Source organism: Lynx canadensis, chromosome X (assembly GCF_007474595.2).
Source record: "Lynx canadensis isolate LIC74 chromosome X, mLynCan4.pri.v2, whole genome shotgun sequence".
NCBI lineage: Eukaryota > Metazoa > Chordata > Mammalia > Carnivora > Felidae > Lynx > Lynx canadensis.
The window spans coordinates 116,405,799-116,432,375 of NC_044321.2; positions in this window are offsets into that span (position 1 = coordinate 116,405,799).

Consider the following 26,577-nt stretch of genomic DNA (forward strand, 5'->3'; position numbering starts at 1 on the left):
TGGTCTAAACAAGACACAGGCAGAGGAAAGTAACAGATTGCTGAAACCCACTCAAATTTAACTATTAGGACATCATTTTCCTTAGCAACTTTAGTCTTTAAATGACCTCTTTTGAAAAAGAAAATTAAAAATAAATGAGCTCTTTTGGATGAGCAATAGGATTTTGTGAAGATGAATTCTAGGATAAGAAGGAAAGTTAAGTCAAAATGTTTATAAGGAAATGAATTTTGAGACAGGAAATCCTCCCCAAGGAAATGTAACCTCTAAGGATTTATGACCCCAAGTATTCCCTCCTTTCTCCACGGCAGTCATGTTTTGGATGGCAGTCTTTCTGCATAAACAAACGGTGAACTTTTATTCCAATCAATTCTATGCAATAAACATGGAGTGAATACCTACTATGTGTTCGGATTGGTAATCTGAAGGTGAAAAAGCAGTTTCTCACTGTCACGGTCTAAGTATACACACAACAAATATACATCATGCTTTAAGAAAAGGGGTGACATGGTCATAGGTTTAGACAGACTACTAAATTGACAATATGGAGAAAGGATTTGAGGGGGAAATACTGGAGGCAGGTTATCTATTAAGCCTCTGTGTTTTCTACCTTAGAACAGCATTCCTGATCTATTTCGTCTTATGATCACTTTGATAATAAGTGATCTCAACACAAATGATTTTGTTCATCTCTCACACACGCAGAAGACTTGAACAGCTATTAACATAGCATCTAACAGCCTAAGGCCATGACCCCGGCCATGACACCAGCCCTCCTTAAAGTGCCTGCTTGGGAAAAGTCAAGGCCGCCAAAAGAATACACAGTTTGTGCCAGCCAACACCTGAAGACAGAGCCTGTCTCCCAGACTCTGCGGGAGGGGAGGAGCCTTACTCTGACAAGCACCAGTCAGCAAACCCAGGTATGTTTCACAAGGACCATCCCCAGCTTCCTACGTTTTGTAATTTCCAGCTTCCCTAGCTCAAGACTCCACCATCTCCCTTCACTCCTCCTTCCTTCTCCCTTTACAACACCCTATCATCTCTGTACAAATTGAAGTTGAGTTCTGTTCATGCTGGACTTTCTTATCTACTACACAAGTATGCTTCTGGTTAAAATCTGTCATTAACTTTAACTAGGGTCCAGCTATGTTTTATCCTTTGATGAGGGAGCATGGGGCAAGCTGAGGGCAAAATACAGGCTGGCACACGCCCCGCCCTTCCCCTCCCCGCCAGTGGAGTATGTGTGATACTCCTCGGACACTCCTGGCTACCCAAGAACAAAGAAAAGGGGTTTAAGTGCTTGCCAGAGTGATGTGGGAAACTAAGACAAATGAAAAATTAAATTCCCCTACTGCCTACAGCCCATTGACAGGTCCTCAAGACCGGCAGAGTGACCTCCCTCTAGGAGCTCAGCTGCCTCAGGGATGACACTTTGCTGGGGGCAAAAGAGAACCTTAGCTCAACATTATCCCAACCTCGGGGATTTTGTAACTCTACTTCCTTTACCTCAACTGCCCCCAAGATACGTGCAGGCAATGATAATACCCCCAAGCTTATGCACACCCCCATATACATCTGAAGGGTCTCATGACTAAGGTTTTATTAAATGATAATAAATGGTGTTTCCCTAGCAAAGGCTAGCCCCTCCAGGTCCTGGAAACCTGGCTTCCAGAATTCCTTAGAGACTTACTCTGTCCCTGACCCCCTCCCAACCTGGAGGTATATAGGTTACCCGTCACCACCCCAGTGCAGCTCTTCCTGCCCACGGGTCCTGTCCCCCTCCTTTAATAAAATCACCTTATTGCACCAAAGACGTCTTCAAGAATTCTTTCTTGGCTGTCGGCTCCAGACCCATGAACCCCCCATCACCCCAAAACTTCACCACCTTGACACTAGTTTGAAATACATTCCTAGTAAAAGTCCACTTTGCTGGCACACACCTCATTTCTTTATCCTTTCAGCTACCTTTACACAGACTCCACACAAATTAAAAACGCCCCCCCAAATAAAACTTAATACGTGAACAGAAAAGTGAGACAAGAGCCAGTGGTTGAATATTTTGTAAAAGATGGTGGCAAGCAGGGATGTGACAACAGTATCAGTAAAGTTCAACTTCATAATGGAAAATTTCAATTTATATTACTCCCTAATTTTATGACAAAAGAGACACGATATATAACCAAAGTCCCCCCTTGCCAATTCAGGCTGCATTGTTAGCAACAGTCCTATTTATACAGAATTAGAACATAGCACACAGATAAACTATGCAACTTGTGTCTATGACGGCAGACATGGGAATTCCAGCAAGGGAAAAATAATCCCTGTTGCTCAGTAACTGTGGCATTGTGTCAGTGTGCTGTATAGTAACATCAAGTCCAGCCCCGGAAGTAAGAGTCCAATTCCTTTTCCATGGAAGTTCACTACACACACACACACCACACACACACACACCACACACACATCTCCCCAAGTTCTGTGTTCACTGTCATCTGCACATTTTGACACGTATTGTTTTTATCATCACTCCCCTGAAGTATTCCATTATTTCCCTTATTTACACTTTTAAATTTAAATGTTATTAGCATATTTTTCAGACAAGGCCTTTTTAAGTTGTCTCCTTTGATTGATATCTGATTTTAATTTCATTGTGGTCAGGGGATTATATCCTGTATGATGCTGATTCTTTAGAACTTATTTAGATTTCTTGGGGCACCTGGATGGCTCAGCCGGTTGAGGTTCTGACTTCTGCTCGGGTCATGATCTCGTGGTCTGTGAGTTCGAGCCCCACGTCAGGCTCTATGCTGACAGCTCAGAGCCTGGAGCCTGCTTCGGATTCTGTGTCTCCCTCTCTCTCTGCCCCTCCCCTGCTGCTCGCTCTGTCTCTCTCTCTGTGTCAAAAATAAATAAACATTTAAAAAAATTTTTTAAGAGAACTTATTTAGATTTCTTTTGTGTCATGCTTGAATTTGTGAATGTTCCATTTGTGTTAAAAATAACATATTCTTGTATACCTACAACTAATACAATGTTATATGCTCATTATACCTAACTATAAAAAACTGTTTACTCTCTGTTGGGTATAAATCAATACACATTTATTGATGATAATTAATGTGCATCTGATACTGTCTAAACAGTTTAAATATAACTCATTCCTTCCTCACCAAAACCCAATTTCACGAGAAAAAAAAAACACTGAGGCAAAGAAATGTTAAATAATTTTCCCAAAGTCACTCGGCTAGCAGAGAGTAGAGATGGGATTTCAACCTAGGCTGTCTGTCTTCAGAATCTATGCTTTTAGCTACTACTTTTTATTACCTCCCTTACCGGTATTATTTTAATCTTCCAATTCATCAAGGGATTTCTGTATACTTGTCCAGCAATTCCCAATAGAAATGTGTTCATATTAACACCTAAAATTTTTGACATGTGTTTTCTCTGTGGTTCTATTATTTACAGCTTTACAGGTCTGTTCTCTTGATATTTACATCTTCTTGATCCATTTTTCCTGTTATCATTAAATAATAACACATTTGTCTTTTATGATGTTTTCACTTCAATTCTATTTTATCTGACATAAAGTTGCAATAATATCTTTCCTTTAGCTTATCTGTCTCATCCATAATTTGGCACCCCTTTAGTTTCATTTTATGTACGCCTCTGTCTTGTGTGTTTCATATATAGGGTGACCATATAATTTCCTGCTGCAAGTGCCTAACTGCGGAGTAGGGTAGAGGCAGGAGGAGGAGAGAACGTTCAGGAGAGGCCCAGCTTGCCTGCACTTGTTAGCGGTTCTCCATCCGGTCAGGCTGCAGCACAGAGCTGGTGCTAGGCTAGGTGCAGCTTTCCCCTCTTGTGGGAGCAATGGGACATAGATGATAATATTTCCATAACAGGGTGATGGTGCGAGAGTGGCGTGTGGGATTAAACACCAAGAAGCTCTTCCCCAACTCTGCATCCATCTATGAACTCTAGGTACATTTCCTTTCTAAGTGATTTCATCTTTTCTCATGACATTAAATCCATCTACAGTCTCATGAATCCCAACTACATGGTTCCGGGCCAGATCCAACATCTCCCTTGAGCTCCAGAATGAAATATCCAACTATATACTTACCACCTCCACTTGGATATCTAATAGGCATCTTGAATTTGCCATGTCCGTAACATGTCCTTGAATACCCACCAACACCTTATCTCCCTTAATGGTATTTCCACTCTATCAGATGCTCAGGCAAAAACTTTGGAGTTAACTTTGACTCCTCAATTTCATTCACACAACCAATCTTGTCCATTAGCACTTAAAAATTTCTAGAAATAAGTCGATTCCAGATCCCAATAACAACATTATGGTCTAAATATTAGCTCTAGACTGGATTATTGCAATAGCCTTCAAACTGGTCTCCCTGCTTCTGTCCTTTTGACCCAGATGACAATCTGATCATAAAACAAATCAGCCAGAGATATTTGATTAAACATAAGTCAGACTGTACCAAATCTCTACTCAAAACTGCGATGGCTTCTTAATTTTTCCTGAATAAAATTCAAAATCCATACTCTACCAGACAATCCCTGCCACTGTCAACCTTCTGGCTACTTCTCTGAACTCACTGTGTAACACTCACCCCTTCACTGATTGCACTCTTGATGAAAGGGCTTCCTGGTTGGTATCCCCAATCCTAGCCCGACCCTAGTCTAATCCTAACATGTCATAAATAGTATTTGGGGGCACTTTGGACTTTTCCCTGCCTAGAACACACTGTTCTGTCTCCAAATATCTGCATGGCTTGTTCCTTCACTTCCTTCAGGTCTGTGCTCACATGTCACCTTAAAAGAAAAAGATCACTACATACAAAATAGCAACACTCTCCTCCTAATATTCCATACGTCCCTTACCATGCATTATTTTTCTAGAGCATTTATCAAGTTGATAGATGATTTATTTGCTTCTTTTCTGTATCTTCCTACTAGAATGTAAAGTCTACTAAACTAGAGATTTTCTTTCTTTGTTCACCGCTGACTTTCCAGCTATAGTAATGTCTGACATACAGTACACATTTAATAAAAATTTATAGACTGAATGAATGAGATATAACCCTGCTCCTATCACCAGCTGATTGTAGATAAATTCAGAGTCAGATATAGAATAATACAACTATGCCTTACCTGGATCCATGGATGATCAAGAAGCATGCTGCAGGCTACGGTAGGAATACCATAATGGTTATGGATTTTTTTAAGATGAATGAAAAGTTTAGACCCATGTTCTAACCAACCAAAATATGAAACTAGTGTAACTGAGAAAGGGGGTTGTTTTATTACCCACATGGCTTCATAGAGGTTTTCTAGAGTCGATATGACTTTCTTTTTTTTTTTTAATTTTTTTTTTCAACGTTTATTTTGGGACAGAGAGAGACAGAGCATGAATGGGGGAGGGGCAGAGAGAGAGGGAGACACAGCATCGGAAACAGGCTCCAGGCTCTGAGCCGTCAGCCCAGAGCCCGACGCGGGCTCGAACCCACGAACCGCGAGATCGTGACCTGGCTGAAGTCGGACGCTCAACCGACTGCGCCACCCAGGCGCCCCTAGAGTCGATATGACTTTCAAAGCACTTTTCCACTAGGCAGTGGTTGTGGCATCGCAGAACACGGCACCTGTGTGCTGAGTCAAAACTACCTTTAGTTTCAGATGTTCTAGATGAGATGGTGGAATATTTTCACAGCTTAAGCTGCATTATGTCACGTCTTTGCTGAAAACATTGCAGTTTTCTCATTTCACTCAGAGACAAAGCCAAAGTCTCTACAGTCTCCTAAAGGCTCTGCATTACCTGACTCCCTCCTTCCAGTTTCCACTTGGCTCACGTGCTCCAGCTGCCTAGCATACCTCCAAAACGCCACAAACGCTTCCACCTCAGGGACTCTGTAATCACTATTCTCTTCCTAGAATGTTCTTTCTCATTATATCTTCCTAGATCTACTACTCTCGTTTCCTTTAGATCTGCCTTCACTAAAAAAAAAAAAAAAAAAAAAATCACCTTATCAGTGAGGCTGTACTTGAGCACACTAATAAATTACCAAAGTCACATTCCCCAGCACTCCTTAACCCCCTTCCTTGATTTTTTCTTCTCCATAGTGCTTATGGTCACCATCTCAGATATAAGATATCTAATAGGATATCTATCTAGATACACATACTCTGTTTGTTCATGGTCTCTCTCAATCTGATTAGGAAGATCTGTGAGAGTAGAGATTTTGTCCGTTTTATTCATACTCAAATCTCTGATATTCATCTCAGACATTCAACAAACATTTGTTGAATGGAAGAAAAATAAACGAATAAAGCATTTTTTTGTCATTCACATTTAAAAAACTCACTTTAAAAGGAATTTTCCTCGCGTGTCTGGGTGGCTCCGTCGGTTGAGCGTCCGGGACTCTTGATTTTGGCTCAGCTCATGACCTCATGGTTTGTGAGATGGAACCCCGCATCGGGCTCTGTGCTGACAGCGCAAAGCCTGCTTGGGATTGTCTCTCACTCGCTCTCTGCCTCCCCCTCCCCTCATGCACATGTGCTCTCTCTCAAAATTTTTTTAAAAATAATAAAAAAAAAAAGGATCTTTCCTATGCAGCACAGGGAATAACCTCTATGGCACCGTAACAGCGCTGCATGTGCCGACAATAGCTGTGCTTGTGCTGAGCACAGCATAACGTGCACAGCTGTGGAATCGCTATGCCCTACACCTGAAATCAACGTAACCTCATGTGTCGACTGTGCTCGGAAAAAAGGAATTTTCCTAGTAGACATTTTAGTCATCTAAAAAAAATGCCTTTATTAACTAAGCATATTAGAAAAAAATTTCTAATTCATTTTGTGATAGGTGACCTAATAATGTTAATAGCTGGTGTTTGGGGTGTCTTCTATTAACAGGCACAGCGTGAAGCCCCTTACATACGTATCATCTTACTAAAGACCATGCATGAGAGCTATCAGTAGTTTCACTTTACAGATGGGAGAAGTGCGACTTAGAAAAACTAACTTGATCAAAGTGGTAAGTCTACTATGGTAACACTGTGTGTCAAGTATATGCAAATAAAAAAAGTAACAAGGGGGGAGGGGGGCGCCTGTGTGGCTCAGTCGATTGGTTAAGTATCGGACTTCGGCTCAGGTCATGATCTCAGGGTTGATGAGTTCCAGCCCCGCGTCGGGCTCTGTGCTGACAGTTTGGAGCCCGGAGCCTGCTTCGGATGCTGTGTCTCCCTTTCACTCTGCCCCTCCCCTGCTCGTGCTCTGTCTCGCTCCCTCTCTGTCCTCTCTCAAAAATAAATATTAAAAAAAGGTGACCAGGCTACTAATGGTTGCAGTGGGACTCAAACTAAGGTGTGTGTTCCCCAAAACCCTTTTAGGCTCCTTCTAGAGTCCATTGTAAAAGATGAGAATCGTATCAGCTCATCCCTGTAGATAAAGAAAGTAAAAAAGCAATCATCTGGAATCCACTCGGCTACCACTACCAGCTTTCAGTAACTCACATAATAGATTGTTTTTAATGAGCAAGAACCTTTATACTCAGACTATTAAGAACAGAATCTGAGAATATACACTGTAAATAATCACTTAAGTTGCTTTGGCTTATGTATTTAGTGATAAAGCTACAGTATTACAGTTCTCTCTTTATCCACAAAGCTTTGTATATGTGACGTAATGACATGTTTTCTTCCTACCGGTCTCTATCAAAATGTACATTGCTTATGAACTCAAAGGGCTTTTAATCTCATGTGATATGGAAAATTTCCAGGCAGGGTTAATTAAGCAGGAACTACACTACTTATGGTAGTGACTAATGGACCTTAAATATCCTGAGTTATTTTCCACTAGTTCTGCACAGTTGGGACTGAGTGGCCTTCCAGATACATATTGCCAATATACGATCCTCGTATTGATTTGAAATTGATTTTTATTTTATTTTATAAACCCCTATTTTATAAACTGGGTCTTCACACAGTTGCAGCCACAAAGGTTAGAATTTTACATCGAGACCTTGCTATGGTCTGAATGTTTGTGCCTTTCCAAAATTCAAATGGTGGAATCCTAACTCCTTAGAGGTGTTTATAGTAGAGAGGGTATTGGGGAAGTGATTAGGTTGAAGGGGGAGAATATGTCACTTCAAAATATGCCTTTTTAGCAAGTAGATTTTCTTGAGCTAGTTATTTTTAAGAAAAAGCCGACAAGACTAGCTGTGAAAAACAAGTAGAAGTTATCCTTTTGTAAGGAACATTTACATTTATAAGGGAATCCCCATCCGTAAGGGTGTCTCCCTTTCTGTACCAGGAAGAGGATGTCTCTAATCTATAGAAACTCTTATCAATGGAGAAGGCGATGACTTAAATCTGCATAGCAACCTCACCCTCGTTTACTGTGCTTTTTCTGGTTATTTCCCATAACTGCCTCCCTCCACCCCCAGATCTTTCTTTGTCTTTTGCTAGAGATGGTATTTAAAGTGGTGGCTCAGGGGGCGCCTGGGTGGCGCAGTCGGTTAAGCATCCGACTTCAGCCAGGTCACGATCTCGCGGTCCGTGAGTTCGAGCCCCGCGTCGGGCTCTGGGCGGATGGCTCAGAGCCTGGAGCCTGTTTCCCATTCTGTGTCTCCCTCTCTCTCTGCCCCTCCCCCGTTCATGCTCTGTCTCTCTCTGTCCCAAAAAAAAAAAAAACTAAAATAAAAAAAATAATAAATAAAATAAGTGGTGGCTCAGGCCATTTCAGGGAGTTATTCAATTTTCCTGGGTTTCTCACATGTATACAAAGCGTATACATATTATAAACTTCTGTTTCTCTCCCATTCATCTAGCTTTTATTACAGGGGCAGGTCTCAGCCAAGAACCTAGAATGGTAGAAGGAAAGTAATTTTCTTCCCCTACACGGTCATGACAGTGGAGCCCTCATGAATGGTTAGTGCCTTGTAAAAGAGGCCTTAGGAACATCTCTGGCCCCTTCTGCCACGTAAGGACACAGCAAGAACTCTGCAGCCCAGGAAAGTGCCCTCACCTGACCATGCTGGCACGCTGATCTCTGACTTCCCTCTTCCAGAACTCTGAGAAATAATCTCTCGTGTTTACAAGTCACACAGTCTCTGACACTTTGTGATAGCAGCCCAAATGGACTAAGACAGACCTGACACTCTATTAAGACATGAAAGAATAGTTAGCACAGCTTAGCCACTTTCACTAATAAGAATGATGAAAAGATAATAGGGGCGCCTGGGTGCCTCAGTCGTTTAAGCCTCTGACTTCGACTCAGGTCATGATCTCGAGATGCGGTTCGTGGGTTCGAGTCCCATGTGGGCTCAATGCTGCCAGCTCAGAGCCTGGAGCCTGCTTCGGATTCTGTGTCTCCCTCTCTCTCTGCCCCTCCCCACCCTCAAAAATAAACAAACATTAAAAAAAAATTAAATCATTCCACTTTAAATACCTAAGATCATGCTTTATTTTGCTATTAACAAATTGATTTTTCCCCTTTTATTAGGGTACAAACAACCCATACCTTCTAGGCAGCAAGAAAAAATATTCTTCCTTGTGGACAAGTAGTATATCCTTCCCTACTTGCTCTCTCTCTGTCTTTCTCTCAAAAACAAAACTTTAAAAAAATTTTTTAAATATTAATGATGGGGTTTTAGGGTGACGGTGGGGCTCAGAGCCGACGGCGAAGAAAGAATTCTTGAAGACATCTTTAGTGCAAAAAAGGTGCTTTTATTAAAGCACAGAGACAGGAAGCTTGGGCAGAAAGAGCTGCACCGGGGTTGTGAAGGGTGACTGATTATATACCTTCAGGATGGGAGGGGGTTAGGGACAGCGTAAGTCTTTAAGGAATTTTGGAAGCGAGGTTTCCAGGACCTTGAGGGGCTAGCTGTGTTAGGAAAGCACCATTCATTACTGTTCAGTAAAAGCTCAGTCATGAGACCCTTCAGATGTATATCAGGGGCCATATGCTTGCAGTATAATTGCCAACATATACTTGGGGGTTAAAGATAAAGGAGGTTTGCAAAGTATTTTTATGTGTTTAAAGGTTTACAAAGTAATTTTTATGTGTTTAAGGGGACTCACAGGATCGTGGGGGTCAGGATAACGTTAAGCCAAGATTCCCTTTGCCCCCAGCAAAGTGCCGTCATCGAGGCAGCTGAGCTCCTAGGGGAAGGTCACTCTGCCAGTTTCAAGGACTTGTCAGTGGGCTGTAGGCAGTAAGGAATTTAATTTTTCACTTGCCTTAGTTTCCCACATCACCATGGCGAGCGCTGAAACCCCTTCCATCTTGATGAGGGTGATATTAGGGCTCCAGGAAACGGAGTCTACGGGTTTCTGGGGATCAGGCTATGGATAAGATTGCCTCTTTCCTGCGGTTTTTACCAAGTTCTCCGTAAACTGAAGGAGACTCCTGTCCTGCAGGACTGTGATCTCTATCAGTCAACCAGCTGCTTTCTTTCGTTTCCCCTGTTCTTGGGCAGCCGGGAGAGTCTGAGGAATATCACACGTTTCCCACCTGGGGAGGGGGAGGGTACTGTTAGCCTGTACTTTGTCCTCAGCTTGCCCCAGGCTCCCTCATCAAGAACGATGAAAAGATAATGAAATATAGATGATATGAAAATCATTTATGTACAGATGTTGGGGTTTGGAGCAAACAGTCAAGAAAGAATTCTCGAGAAGTCTGCAGTGCAAATAGGTGGTTTTATTAAAGCATAGGCACAGAAGCCATGGGCAGAAAGAGCTGCACTGGGGTTGTAAGGGAAGACTGATTGCATATTTCAAGTTGGAGGGGTTAGGGAGAGAGTAAGTCTCTAAGGAATTTGGTAGCAAGGTTTCCAGGCCCTTGAGGGCTAGCTGTTGTTAGGTCATTTATTACTGTCTAGTAAACCTCAGTCATGAGACCCCTTGGATGTATCAGCGGGCCCTATGCTTGGAGGATGATTGCTAACATATATCTTGGGGGAGGGAGAGAGAAAGGAAGTTTTCAAAGGAATTTTTATATGTTAAAGGAGACTTACAGGATCCTGAAGGTTGGATTAATGTTAAACTAAGATGCCTTTTGTAATTTTTTTTAATGTTTATTTTCTTTTTGAGAGAGAGAAAACAAAGCACGAGCAAGGGAGGGGCAGAGAGACAGAGACACAGAATCTGAAGCAGGCTCCAGGCTCTGAGCTGGCAGCACAGAACCCGACACGGAGCCTGAACTCACGGACCGCCAGATCATGACCTGAGCCAATGTCCGACGCTTAACCCACTAACCACCCAGGCGCCCTGATTGCCTTTTGTCTTTAGCAAAGTATCAACTGAGTTCCCAGAGGAAGGTCCACTCTGCCTATCTCAGGGACTTGTCAAATAGGCTGTAAGTTATAAGGAATTTTTTTTTTCTTTTGCCTTTGTTCCCCACAGTCAATTTAAACACTCTACAAAAGGAAAAGCCATGGCTGAGGAATACCAAGTGCACTGATTATACTTTCTTTCTACATGCTTGCAAATATATATATCCTTTAGTTCTTACACTGGTTTCTATCATTAGCATAACCCTTCTAAAAAATAAAGAAACAGAAACTCAGAAATATTACGTGAATTCACCAAATTCATGATGCTAGTAAGTCCTAGAACAAGACCACAATTCTACAACTCTATGGTCAGGAAAGAATATCCAATGAGAAAAAAGACAGTCTCTTCACAAATGATGTTGGGAAAATTGAACAGCACATGCAAAAGAATGAAATTAGGCCACTTTCTTACACCATACCAAAAATAAATTCAAAATGATTAAAGGCTTAAACGTAAGACCAGAAACCACAAAAAATTCTAGAAGAGAAACACAGGCAGTAACTTCTTTGACATCAGCCATAGCAACATTTTCTAGATATGTCTCCCGAGGCAAAGGGAAACAAAAGCAAAAGTAAAACTATTGGGACTATATCAAAAATAAAAAACTATTGGTACTGTATCAAAAAAGAAAAAAGCTTCTGCACAACAAAGCAAACAATCACAAACTAAACGCAACTTGCTCAATGGGAAAAGATATCTGCAAATGACATATCTGATAAGGCTTAGCATCCAAATATATAAAGAACTTATACAACTTAATACCCAAAAAATAATAATCCAATTTAAAAAAATGGGCAGAAGACATGAACAACATTTTTCTAAAGAGGACATACAGGGGCGCCTGGGTGGCTCAGTTGGTTAAGCGTCCGACTTCGGCTCAGGTCATGAGCTCACGGCTCGTGAGCTCGAGCCCCGCGTCTGGCTCTGTACTGACAGCTCAGAGCCTGGAGCCTGTTTCAGATTCTGTGTCTCCCTCTCTCTCTCTGACCCTCCCCCGTTCATGCTCTGTCTCTCTCTGTCTCAAAGTAAATAAACGTAAAAAAAAAATTTTTTTTAATTAAAAAAAAAAAAAAGACATACAGGTGGCCAAAAGACACATGAAAAGATGCTCTTCATCACTTGTGAGAAGTAAGGGAGATGATTCATTTTCAGAAATACCAAATAAAAGCTGTGCTGTCTTGTTAACAGTAGGTTTACAATCTATTGGAAATATGTACAACCCCATCCCCCCACCACAATGGAGTCCCAAACATTAGACACGTCACTTTCTGGTTCTTCTTCCCCTCTCTGTTTGCAGGCTTATTTCACAAAGCTTGCAAGGAGCATGTGCCAAGGAACAAAGGGAGGAGGGGGGGGGGGACTGAAGTGTCTTGTCACTTCAGGAAACCACATTTGTTCCAATCAGACGACTTTTTTGTCTTACATGTGCACAGGTGACTTCCGGGCAAGCTGTAACCTCCATAGTACTCAGCCAATGAGAACCAGGGGAGAGACGTACATGCTAGGAGATAAATGGTCTGCTGTAAACCGCCCCGAGTGTGCCTGTCCATTGGATACCTCTCTTGCAAGGACTTTGATTAAAGGCTCGCTTCACTGTGCTCCAGTCTCCGCGTCCTTCCTTTGGTTGAGGTCATGGGCTTATTTCTAACATCATTATCATCAGGGAAATGCAAATCAAAGATACAATAAGATATCACCTCATACCTGTCAGAATGATTAAAATGAAAAACTCAGGAAAAAACAACAGATGTTGGCAAGGATGCAGAAGAAGAGGAACTCTCCTGCACTGTTGGGTGGGAATGCAACTGGTGCAGCCACTCTGGAAAACCGGTGTGGAGGTTCCCCCAAGAAATTTTTTAAAAAGTACCCTACAACCCAGCATTGCCTACTAGGTATTTATCTAAAGATACAAAAATGCTGATTCGAAGGGTACTTGCACCCCAATGTTTATTTTACAGTAGCACTATCAACAATAGCCAAATATGGAAAGAGCCCAAATGTCCATCAACTGATGAATGGATTAAGAAGATGTGGTGTGTGTGTGTGTATATATATATATATATATATATATATATATATATATAAAATGGAATATTATATATAATGGAATATTACTGTGATCAAAAAGAATGAAATCTCGTCATTTGCAACAATGTGGATGGATGATTAGAGTGTATTATGCTAAGTCAAATAAGTCAGTCAGAGAAAGACAAATATATGATTTCACTCATATGTGGAATTAAGAAACACAACAGTATGAACATGGGGAAGGGAAGGAAAAGTAAGATAAAAACAGAGAGGAGGCAAACCCTAAGACACTCTTAAATACAGAGAACAAACTGAGGGTTTGCTGGAGGGGAGGTGGGGGGTGGGTAAATGGGGTGATGGGCATTAAGGAGGGCACTTGTTGGGATGAACACGGGGTGTTATATGGAAGTGATGAATCACTAAATTCTACTCCGGATTCTACTATATGTTAACTAACTTGGATTTAAACTTTTTAAATGCTAAAATCAAAAACACAAGGAACAACAGGTGCTGGCGAGGATATGGAGAAAAAGAAACACTCGTGCACTGTTGGTGAGAATGGAAACTGGGCAGAGCCGCTGTGGAAAACAGTATGAAGATTCCTCAAATGTAAAACAGAACTTACCCTACAATCCACCACTCACACTATTGGTATATTACCCAAAGAATACAAAAGCACTAATTCAAGGGTACATGAACCCCTATGGTTTATAGCAGCATTATTTCCAATAGCGAAGTTATGGAAGCAGCCCAAGTGTCCATTGATAGATAATGGATTAACTTAGATGTGATACACACACACACACACACACACACACTGGAATATTATTCAGCCATAAAAATTGAAATCTTGTCATTTGCAATGACATGGATGGAACTAGAGTATACTGCCAAGTGAAATAACTCAGAGAAAGAAATACCAGATGATTTCACTCATGTGGAATTTAAGAAGCAAAGCGAACAAGGGAAAAAACAGAGAGAAAGAAAACAGCCTCTTAACTATAGAGAACAAACTGACGGGTTACTAGACAGGAGGTGGGTGGTGGGATGGGTAAAATAGATGATGGGGATTAAGGAGTACATTTGTGATGAGCGACGGGTGATTCAAATAGAACCTTTTAAAAAATCAGACTGAGGGGCACCTGGCTAGCTCAGTCAGTAGAGTATGCGATTCTTGGTGTCAGAGTTGTGAGTTGGGGGCCTGGGCTGGGTGGAGAGATTACCTAAAAATACAACTTTCAAAAAGTAAGGAAATGGATTTGAACAGATATTTAGCCAAAGAATACATGCTACTGTCAATAAGCACATACAGTGATCAGTATGATTGGTTATCAGGGAAATGTAAATTAAAAATAAAATGAGATACCACTTTGTAGTCACTAGGTTATAGCAAAAAAAGACAGACTGTAACAAGTATTGGTGAGGACGAGGAGGAACTGGGATAATCACACACTGTCATTAAGACCGTAAAATAATTCAGCCACTTTGGAAAACACCTCAGCTATTCCTCAAAATGCTAAACATACAGTCTCCCTATGATCCATGCACTTTCACGCCTAGCGACTACCCAAGGTAAATAAAAATAGGTCCAGCCCAGAACTTGCACGTGAATGTTCAGGGTAGCATTGTTCACAAGAGTGAAAAAATGGGAAACCACCCAAATGTCCATCAACTCACGGATATGCAAAATGTGGTCTATCTCTACAACAGAATAGTATTCAGCCATAAAAAGGAATGAAGTCCTGAAACCTGCTACAAACATCCATGTGTCTCGAAAACGATAACTGGGAAAAAAGAAACAGGTATAAAATACCTCACGTTATATACGACTCCACTTATATGAAATACCCAGGAATTCCAATCTAAAGAACATAGATCAGCGGTTTTCCCCGGGGCGAGGAGTAGAACAGGAGGCAACACAAATCAGCAATACATTTCTTTTAGAGCTGAAGGCAATGTTATCAATTCAATTGGAGTAATGGGTGCACATCTCTAGATTACTAGAGCTCACTCAATCGCGTAACGTGAACAGGTATATTTCATGGTATGTCAACTATACCTCTAATTTTTTTAAGAGGCAGAGAAAACAGGGCCATAGCCGGCGCTCTACTCAGGAAGGTGCGCTGCACGGATTATAATATGAGCTGCACTCTTCTGAGTGGGGCAAGGCCTAACAAGGCAAAGCTTGTGGCGGGCTTGGGAACAGGGTAAGGATAAAGCCCAGAGTTGCCCTCCTTGGAGTCAGTCCCCAGTAAAAAAAAAAAAAAAAAAAAAAAAAAGTTAGCAATACAAAGTGGGGTGCAACTCTTTTCTTTGCCTCAGGCTGCGATATAATACCATTAAGACTGGCTGGTCCAACTTGTTTCTTTAATTTCACTACTGTGTGTTTCCCTCTGTCTGAAATTGTATCGCGATTTCTCCCCAGAAACCATCTTGAATCCGTAAAAACGATACAGGATGCTACGAATTCCACCTTAAAAACCCCTGGCAAATGGGTTATTTTGCCCATTAATGCTCGTTAAAATTTTGTACGAGAAAGTAAAGAATAAAGCACCCGGGAATATTCTAGAAGATAAAAGTTTCTATACTCACCATGCAGCAAAACGTCCGGGAGGGCCACCTGGGTGGCTCAGGCGGTTTAAGCGGTCCGACCTCGGCTCAGGTCACGAGCTCACGGATCGTTGGTTCGAGCACCGCGTTGGGCTCTGGGCTGACCGCTCAGGGCCTAGAGCCTGGCTCCCGGTTCTGTGTCCTCCCTCGCTCTCTGTCCCCCTCCCACTGTCGCTCTGTCTCTGTCTCTCTCTCTCTCCCAAAAATAAATAAAAATATTTGTTTAAATTTAGAAAAATGTCCGGGAAAACTGCAACAAAGCCCCGGCCTCGGCCGGTCAGGTTGGTGGGCAGGAAGCCTCTTGCTCCCTGAGGACGTGGTTCAAGTTGTCCTGAGCCAGTAGGACGGACGTCTGTAGCCTTCAGGAGACTTAAGCTCTCGTCCTCATTGGGGAAAAGGCGGGGACATCCGCAGGCCCACCACACATGCGCACCGCACGATCCAGAAATGCGGGTTGGCGCGCCCCCTGCTGGCTAAAAGGGCACCGCTCAGGAAACTCAAACCAGGGTGTTCAAAGGCGGCTGTGCCCTTTCTCGGTGATTTGCCCACATTCAGTATTCACATCCACCAATGCATAATTTGGGAAGCTCAAACAGAAATGGAGCTCATTGTTCTGTGCCCGGATGAGAATTTATAGAGATACCGTGAAGCTAAGTTCAAAGTCAATATACAAAATGCGGTTGATTTTCTAGATACCAGTAATAAATAATTGGAATACGAAAGGCAGAATACCATTGACAGACAATACACCAAAAAACAAGCAACAGAAAAAGAAATCCTCAAGTACAAATCCAACAAAATATTTACAGATCTTTGTGGGGAAAAAAATATGAAACAGTCTTGAAAGCAATGAAAGAAAATAAATCTGTTGGGATATATTCCTTGTTCATGATTTTATTTTCTCTGGCGAGAACACTTAAGTTCTACTCTCTTAGCGAATTTCCATGATACAATACAGTGTTGTCAACTATAGTCACTATATTTTATATTAGATATTCAGACCTTATTTGTCCAGTAGCTAGAATTTGTACCTTTTACCAACCTTTCTCTATTTTCCCCACCTTCCACTCCTGGTATATTCCTAAAAGTTCCTATCGCAAAGCAAAAAATTGTAAATATGCTGATGGATGTTAACTAAACTTATTCTGATAATCATTTTGCAGTATATACATATAGAAAATCATTATGTTGTACACCTAAAACTGATACGTCATATGTCAATTGTTTGCACAAGTAACTACAGCCAAACAGATACTTTAAAAGCTCTTTTCTTTATTAATGGTAGACTAGAACTAATTATATGAAACTTCATAGTAATAAGTGTGAAGATTTCCACATTAGTTCATAAACTAATGTAGACATATAAAATGGGGGAAACTGTCTTAAGAATTGTTTAAAAAGGTGGGGATATGGAACAGCTTAGCACAGAATGAAGAGTCGAAAAATGTAAAGTTTCTGCTTGCCTTTAAGTCATTTTATACTTTTATCAGTTACTAATTAATTAAATTAATTTTATTTAGCTAATTTTACTTTTGCAAACTTACAATTTACTTTCCTCTTTAGTTTTGTCCTCTTTAAATATTTACATCCTTCCGTTTAAGGATGTTGGAGGTCGTTTAAAAGGAGGTCTTACTGGATTTATATAGCCCAGGAATTATTTCTGGAAATGTTATTAATATAATCACTTTCTTATATTTCAAATCAACTACAATGTATTGAGGATAAGTGAATATTTCATTTGCTGGATACAATCTATTTCTATGACAGTTATTTATTTAGAAAATTTTAATGAATTACCTCTATGTACCAGGCACTATTTGCTTGGGTTACAACAATACTTGAAGACAGACCAAATTCCTGTCCTTGTAGAGACTACATTGTAGAGGAACGCACTAGAAAATTAACGATTAAAGAAGTAAAATACATTGTGTGTATATCAGGTGATGATACATGCTATGGTAAAAAAAACACACCAGGTAAGAAGAGGGAGTGCAAGGAGAATTATGTTAGTGTAGTTTTATAATGGGATTGGGGATATGCTGAGAGTCTCTAAACACCTTCAACAAAGATTTTAATTGGGTAGCATAGTTGGTATGGTTTCTAAGTTATGATTGGGGTTATAATGCATGAGACAGAGGGGCACCACAGCTTATCTAGCTTTTTACCTATTGGGGGATGTATTGTTCCCCAGGTTTTGGCTATTATGATTAGAACTGCTAAGGGAAATCATGTACACAAACTCTTGTGTAAATACGTGTTTTCATTTCTCTGGGATAAGTACCCAGAAGTGCAAGTGCAATGTGAGGTATGTTTAATTTTTAAGAAATCACCAAGCTTGTCCAGAGTGGCTGTTCCATTTTGTGTTTCGACCAGGAATGTATAAAAGATCGTTTCTCTGCACCCTTGTTAGCATTTGGTGTTGTCACTATTTTATATTTTAGCTCTTTTAATAGGTGTGTAGTGATATCTAATTGTGGCCTCAATTTCTATTTCGTTAATGTCTATGGATGTTGGATTATCTTTTCATGAGCTCATTTGCCACATGTATCTCCTCTCCAGTGCTATGTCTCAGGTCTTTCCCATTTTCTAGATGAATTTTCTCTTTATCGTTGAGGTTTGAGAGTTCTTTTCATATTCTAGACAAGAGTGCTTTGTAACATACATACATGGTCTAAGTCTGTAGCTTGATGTTTCATCCTCTTAAAAAGGCTGTACATACAACAGAAGTTTTTAATTCTGACAAAGTCCAGTTTGTCATGTTTTTTCTTTTATGGATTGTGCTTTTGGTGTCAGTGGAAGAACTCTTCACCAAGCCCTAGGTCCTGAAATTTTTCTGCTATGTTTTGTTTTGCTGTTTTTTTAAGTAGGCTCCATACCCAACGTAGGGCTTGAACTCATGACCCTGAGATCAAAAGTTGCAAGCTCTACCAACTGATCCAGCCAGGTGCCCTTCCGTGTTATTTTACACCTCTACATTTTGTTTTTTGAATCTAGGATCTAAATCTATGATTTTGAATATGTTTTGTATTTTGACACAGTTTTCATTTGGGAATGATTTTAGATTTACGGAAGAGTTGCAAGTATAATACATTTTCACCTGGTTTCTACTAATGTGAACATCTTACATTGTCATGGTACATATTTCAAAACTAAGAAATTACATTAGTGCATTACTATTAATAAAAGTCCAGTTTTATTTGGATATCAGCATTTCTTCACTAGTCCTTTCTATTTTCCAAGATTCAATCCATCCCTGTCTTCTGTTTGAATTAACTAATTTTTCTCTTGTTAATGTAGCTACACCAGCTTTCTTTTGGCTGACTTTTGCCTAATGTGTCTTTTTCCATGCTTTTACCTTCAACTATTATGTGTTCTTGTTATTAAGGTATGTTTCTTGTAAACCGCATATATCTCAATCATGGGATTGACTGTATTTGATCCTTTCACACTATCATTCATATTCCCACCTTTTCCCATTTCCATCATGTTGATATTTAATAGACTTTTATTTTAGTGTAATTATGTCTACCTTTACTCTCCCTCTGTCTCATTCTCTCTCTTGCTCTCTCACTCTCATCCATTTGCCACAACAAACTTTACCCTGAGAATTTATCACCTTTTCTTCTATATGTTCTTTTTTTTAATGTTTATTCATTTTTGAGAGAATGAGAGAGAGAGAGACAGAGCACGAGTGGGGGACAGGCAGAGGGAGAGGGAGACACAGAATCCCAAACAGGCTCCAGGCTTTGAACTGTCAGCACAGAGACCGATGCGGGGCTTGAACCCACAGACCGCGAGATCATGACCTGAGCCAAAGTCAAACGCTTAACCGATGAGCCACCCAGGTGTCCCTCTTCCATATGTTCTTAAGCAGCTGCTTGAATTTTTTTCTTCTCTTATTTAAGTACTTCATCTATAACTGTTTTGGCTGTAAATATCTTGTAACAAAAAACTTCTATGGCTTGTATGTCTGTGAATACTTTCATTTCGCACTTATATTTCAATGACAGTTTAGATAAATACATGCTTAATTTTACATTCTTTTTCTTCAATTTCTTGCATCATGTGCTGCTATTCAAAAATGTGATATTAGTATGACTTGGTTTTGCTTTATGTCTCTCTACAAACTTCTAGAATTTACTCCTCTTTTTTTGTTGTTGTTTATTTTTGAGAGAGAGAGAGTGCCAGTGAGGGAGGGCAGAGAGAGAGGGGGACAGAAGATCTAAAGCAGGCTCTGCACTGACAGCACTGAACCCAATGTGGGGCTCAAACTCACGAACCCGGAGATCGTGCCCTGAGCTGAAGTTGGATGCTCAATCGACTGAGCCACCCAAGTGCCCCATCTTTGACATTTAAAAATTAACTCGTGTGTGTGTGTGTGTGGTGTGTGTGTGTGTGAATTTATTTCTCTTTTTTTTTTTAGTATACTCTGAATCTCTCTTATTTTGTTTATGTGTATATTTCGTTAAGTCTGAGAAATTTATTTTTATTGGCTTTACAAATACTTCCTTCTCTGTATTTTCACTTCTCTATCTTTCTGGGCCTCTTATGGTCCAGAGAGTAACACATCAATGAATGCATATATCGTAGCTTCTTTTATCATTTTCCATTTCTTCTGGTTCTTCTAAAATATTTCCTCAAACTAAAATTTCTTATCTACGTGATCGCTTTATGCTTCCCAGAACAAAATTGCAGCTCCCACATTTGCACACAATTTCCATTATTGTACACAGGGATTTACTCACTTCATCTCAGGCTCCTGCCTTCAAATTCAAGAATTGTTCATTGTCAGATACCTTTGAGGTCTGCATGTGTGTCGTATCCTCTCTATTTACTGCAGGTCTTACTACTATCCTCTCTCCACTGCATTTGGCAGCCCTAACATCTTTTCATTATTTGGGGTTTTGGCTGCTCCTGGCTTCATATAAGAGGTGCGCATTTCCATGGCTTTATTCTCCTTGTGAATTCCAAGAGGAGAAGGGAGATAAGTGACTTTAAACTAATGTGCCCGTACTAGAAATCCTTTATTACGGTATTTCATTTCAAGTCCCAAAACAATGAAAGCAAATTTATAATCCTCTTAACTCTGAGCAAGACACAAGGGGAAAGTACGGATTGCCTCCTTCTTCTCTAATTCTCTAAGACAAATTGTTTTTCTGCACATAAGTCCCTATGAGAAATGACTCTTTTTCTATTTACACTAGTTATGGTCTTTTATCTCAGTGTAGTTCTTGAGACATTTGACTAATTTTAAAATATTATTTCCCGAGGAATCAGACTGTATTTTTTCTGCTTCATACAATCCCCCCCCCCAAAGCTTGTGCTCTTTGATCTTCTACCTAAGTTGACTAGATATTTATGATGTTTCTATTTTCTCGGTTCATCAGACGTGGTAGTTAGTAGTTCTAAATGTTAAGTAGTTTCTCCTATGTAACTGCAAGGGAGATTTGACGATATCAGGTTCATTGTAATATTTGTATAGCTGAGAGGGAGAGGGGAAAATGGGAGATGGGGAGTGAAGAGGGCCCTTGTTGGGATGAGCACTGAGTGTTGTATGTAAGCCGTGAATCACGGGAATCTACCCTCGACACCAAGGGCACACTGAATATACACTGTATGTTGGCTAAGTGGACAATAAATTATATTTAAAAAATAAAAATTAAAAAAAAACAAGTTACATTTTAAATTTGTATGAGAAAAAAATATTCGTAGAGCTGATGGCTCACAATAAGTGTATGTTTTCCTAAATCTGGATTATTCAATGGTAGTTTTGCCATAGTTAACAAACATTAATAGCAGACATCCAGTTACATTTGAACTTTAGGTAAACAACAGTATCTGTTTCCACACACATGCCACGTCTTTACGAATTCAGTGAAGGCTTTTATAATTTAAATGAAAATATTAGGAATATTGGCCTGTATTACAACTGTACTAATCCAATTGAAACCTGAGTTGTGGTCAAAATGAATAACTTATTTAGTAACTGAAGCATTTTTTTGTTATATTTTACAGATGTAAAATGACCTCAAATCAAGTAATTAAGCATATTTACAAACATATCTAATTTTAAACACCAGTATCTGCCTTAAACAACTTATCTAAACTTTTTAATATATTTTTTTATATTTATCTTATTTTTCTCCTAATTTTATACCAGTGAAACCAGATGCTTCAAGAGTTAAAGAGCACTGAGCATTGCCCAATGTCACATGTTTCTGTGCACATGGAGATCCTTCCCAATAATCCAATTAATAGATATAATATGTTCTTTTTGATAACATGGGGGAAGATTTATAAGAATGTTAGAGAAACCTGTTAACATTTAATTTTCTATTCACTACCGTTATGTCAGTGAATGATAATCCATAAACTCAAAAACATTTGAGACTATTAGTTTCTATGAAATACTTTGTAAGTGTATACATTTTCTTGGAGAACATTATTGGTAATTTCCCTTTACTAAAAAAAAACTGACTCTAGTAATTTTCAGTTTACATATTTCCTTAAACTCATTATTCTCATGAATTACTTCATATTATTATGACTATAATTCTACCTGAAACTCCTAAAAATTCTTATGAAGAATTTCCTCAACAGGTTGATTTAATAAAATCATATCTTTTTTATTTACTTTGCACAAATTAGTGACCACAAACAATTAAGTAAGCTAGTTAAAACCTGCGTGAATTATGAATTATGTTATTTTGGTTGGAATGAGTTAATTTTTGTATAAACTGTGAAGTTGAGATGCAGGTCCTGTTTTTTCTGCCTATGGGTATCCAATTTGGCACCATTTGTTGAAAAGACTATCTTTCCTCCATTGAATTGCTTTTTCTTTTTTTTTTTTTAATTTTTTTTTTTCCAACGTTTTTTATTTATTTTTGGGACAGAGAGAGACAGAGCATGAACGGGGGAGGGGCCGAGAGAGAGAGAGAGAGAGAGACACAGAATCGGAAACAGGCTCCAGGCTCCGAGCCATCAGCCCAGAGCCTGACGCGGGGCTTGAACCCACGGACCGCGAGATCGTGACCTGGCTGAAGTCGGACGCTTAACCAACTGCGCCACCCAGGTGCCCCTGAATTGCTTTTTCAACTAGGTCAAAACTCAGTTGTTCATACTTGTGTGGGGTCATTTCTAGGTTTTCCTTTGTATTCTATTTATCATTATGTCTATCCCTCCATCAATACCACATATTCTTTTTTCTAAATTTTTTAAATTAATTAATTTATTTTGAGAGAGACAGAGAGGGTGCAAGTGGGGGAGGGGCAGGGAGTGAGGGAGAATCCCAAGCACATCATGGGGCTTGAACTCACGAAACCATGAGGTCATGACCTGAGCCGAAACCAAGCGCTGGACGCTCAACCCACTGAGCTTCCCAGGTGCCCCAATACCACATACTCTTGGTTAGTATGCCTATATAATATGCCTTGAATTTGGGCAGTGTTTCTTTCCATTTTATTCTTTTCCAGAATGGTTTTTTGGCTATTCTACTTTCTTTGTCTTTTCATGCAGATTTTAGAATAATCTTGTCTGTATCTACAAAAAAAAATATTGCTGGTATTTTAATAAGAATTGCCCAAAACCTGTATAGCAAGTTCAGGGGAATTAACATTTTTCTCATGGTGATTTCCAATTCATGGATATAACATGCCTCTCCTTTTACTTAGATTTTTGTAATCTAAATAAAAACATTTTGTAGTTTTCTGCATACAGGTCCCGTACACATGTTTTGTTAGATTTACACCTAAGTATTTCATAGTAAGTGATTATAATGGTGTTGTATCTCAAATGCTGATTTCTACATGTTCACTACTAGAATATCAAAATAAAATTGATTTTGATATGCTGATCTTGTGTCCTGTGACCTAGTTAAGTTCATTTACCACTTTCAGAAGATCATTTGGGGATATCCTTTTTGGATATTCTATGTAAAAAACCATGCTTTCTGCAAATAAAAGCAATTTTCTTCCTTCCTTTCTGATTTATATGACATCTATTTTTTCTTATTTTATTGTGCTGGATAGAATTTCCAGTACTATGTTAGTAAGCAGGTGAGAAATATTCAGCTAGATCTTTTTGGTGAGTTTTTTTTTAATGAAATGCAAAGAATGAGGGTAGATGACTTGAGAGTATAGAAATCCTGCAAGACTGCTCTTGAACATGTGCAGGGTAATCTCCCTGAAAGGCATGAAAAAGACTGGGGTGAGGGTTGGAGGAGGTGAGCAGCCATTGCTGACAGAAAGTCGTGAAGATTTGCCCAAAATCTTCTCCACTATGGAAAAAAATGTCTTAAGCTTCTGGGGGGAGGGCAGGAAATCTTGGACACAGAATAAGACCCATCAAAGCTAGGTAAAAGAAAAGTAAAATATTCTCTACTTCTGGGTGAGGGACAGGACGACGATCTGGGCTCGAATCATGAGAGGTTTCTTACGGCTGGAGGAGGGGCAACATTGTTGAGAAATGGGGTTGCTTAAGACAGGTTGTACCAGGAAAATGGACAATACTCCCCAATATCAGGCTAGAATGCAGTAACATGTTACAGAAATCTACTGACAAGAGGATGGGCAAGGTCACGTATAGCAAGGATCGGCATTCACAAAAAACCCACAGCAACAATGTCGTATAGATAATGGTGAAAGACTAAATACTTTCCACCTAAGATTGGGAACAAACCAAGACTACTTACTCCTACCACTTTTATTTACCATTGTACTAGTGGCCCTAACCACCTGCATTGGAAAGAGACAATGAAAACTGTCTTTATTTGCAGAAAACATGATCTTGTCTGTGGAAAATCCTAAAGAATCCACACACACACACACACACACACACACACACACACACGATACTACAACTAATAAGCAAGCTCGGCAAGGTCTCAGTACCAAGGCCAACATACAAACATTAATAGTATATATAATACTAGCAATTAACAATTCAAAAAGGAAATGGAGAAATCAGTTCCACTCACGGTGTCATCAAAAAGAATAAAATGCTGAGAAATACGTTTAACAAAAAACATCCATGTCTTGTACACTAGAAATTAAAACTGCTGAAAGAAATCGACAGTGATGTAAACGAAAGAAAGAACATCTCATTAATCAGAAGAATCAATAATGTGAAGGTGGCAATACTCTTTAATAGGTTTTGTAGATTCAACACAATCTCTATCAAAATCCCAGATGTCTTTTTTTCATAGATATGGACAAGCTCATTCAAAACTTCCTATGGCATTGGGGCGCCTGGCTGTCTCAGTCAGAAAAGCATGGGAGTCTTGCTCTCAGGGTTGTGAGTTTGAGCCCCCACGTTGGGTATAGAGATTACTTTAAAAAATAAATAAACTTTGAAAGTAAAATAAAAGGAAAAGACCTCTAAGAGCCAAAACAATATTTAAAAAGAAGAACAACATCTGAAAACTTACACTGACCAATTTTAAAACTTACTACAAAGCTACAGGGATCAACACAGGGTAGTGCAGTGATCAAGACATATATAAATCAGTGAAATAGGACTGATACATTTGATTATATTTACATAAAATGTCCAGAAATGACAAATCTGTGAAGGAAAAAAATCAAATTACTAGTTGTCTTGGGATAGAAGTAGGAACAGAAGTTGATTGCAAACAGACATGAGGCATCTTTTTGGGGTGGTGGAAATGTTCTAAAATTAACTTGTGCTGATATTTGTCAAACGTTGCAAATTTCCTAAAAATCTTGAAATTATACCATATTAAAATGGCTGAATTTTATGATATGAAAATTATATCTAAATAAAACTGCTTCTGGGCCACCTGGCTGGCTGAGTCAGTAGAACATGTGACTCTTGATCTCAGGTTCGTGCATTCCAGCCCCACCTTGGGCATAGAGCTTCCTTAAAAAACAAAAATTAAAAATAAGTAAATAAATATGGGGCATCCGGGTGGCTCAGTTGGTTAAGCGTCCAACTTTGGCTCAGGTCATGATCTCACGGTTCATGGGTTCGAGCCCCACATTGGGCTCTCTGCTGTCAGCACAGAGCCCACCTCAGATCCTCTGTCCCCTCTCTCTCTCTGCCCCTCCCCTGCTTGTGCTCTCTCTCTGTCTCTCTCAAAATACATAAATAAATAAATAAATAAATAAATACATAAATAAATACATAAATACATAAATACATAAATAAATTGGTTTTTCCACCAAATTATCTTATCAAAGACCATCATTCTGCACTGTATTTTCTGAGATTTACTAGATGATTAATACTGCCTAAACTATATATTGCAGTACCATAATCAGCAAATCACATGTACAATAGACCAGATCAACTTCAGACAGTGTTCAGCTTTCAAGACCCTATGTTGTTTAGACTTGGGTTCTTCACCTCTATGCTAAAATTCTGGTCTTCACGTGGTCATTTCAGAGTCACATGGCAGGCAATTCATAGAGTTTGCCTGTGGCCATCTCTTGAACTTTGGTTTATCTGAGACCTTGAGGCAAAAATGACAATTAATGGAAAGTAGTGGTTAATCATAGCCAATATGCAGGATTATTTCAGATAATCACATCCTGATATGTAGATAATTGGCTTCTAAAGAGGATATCAAGAAAGCATAATT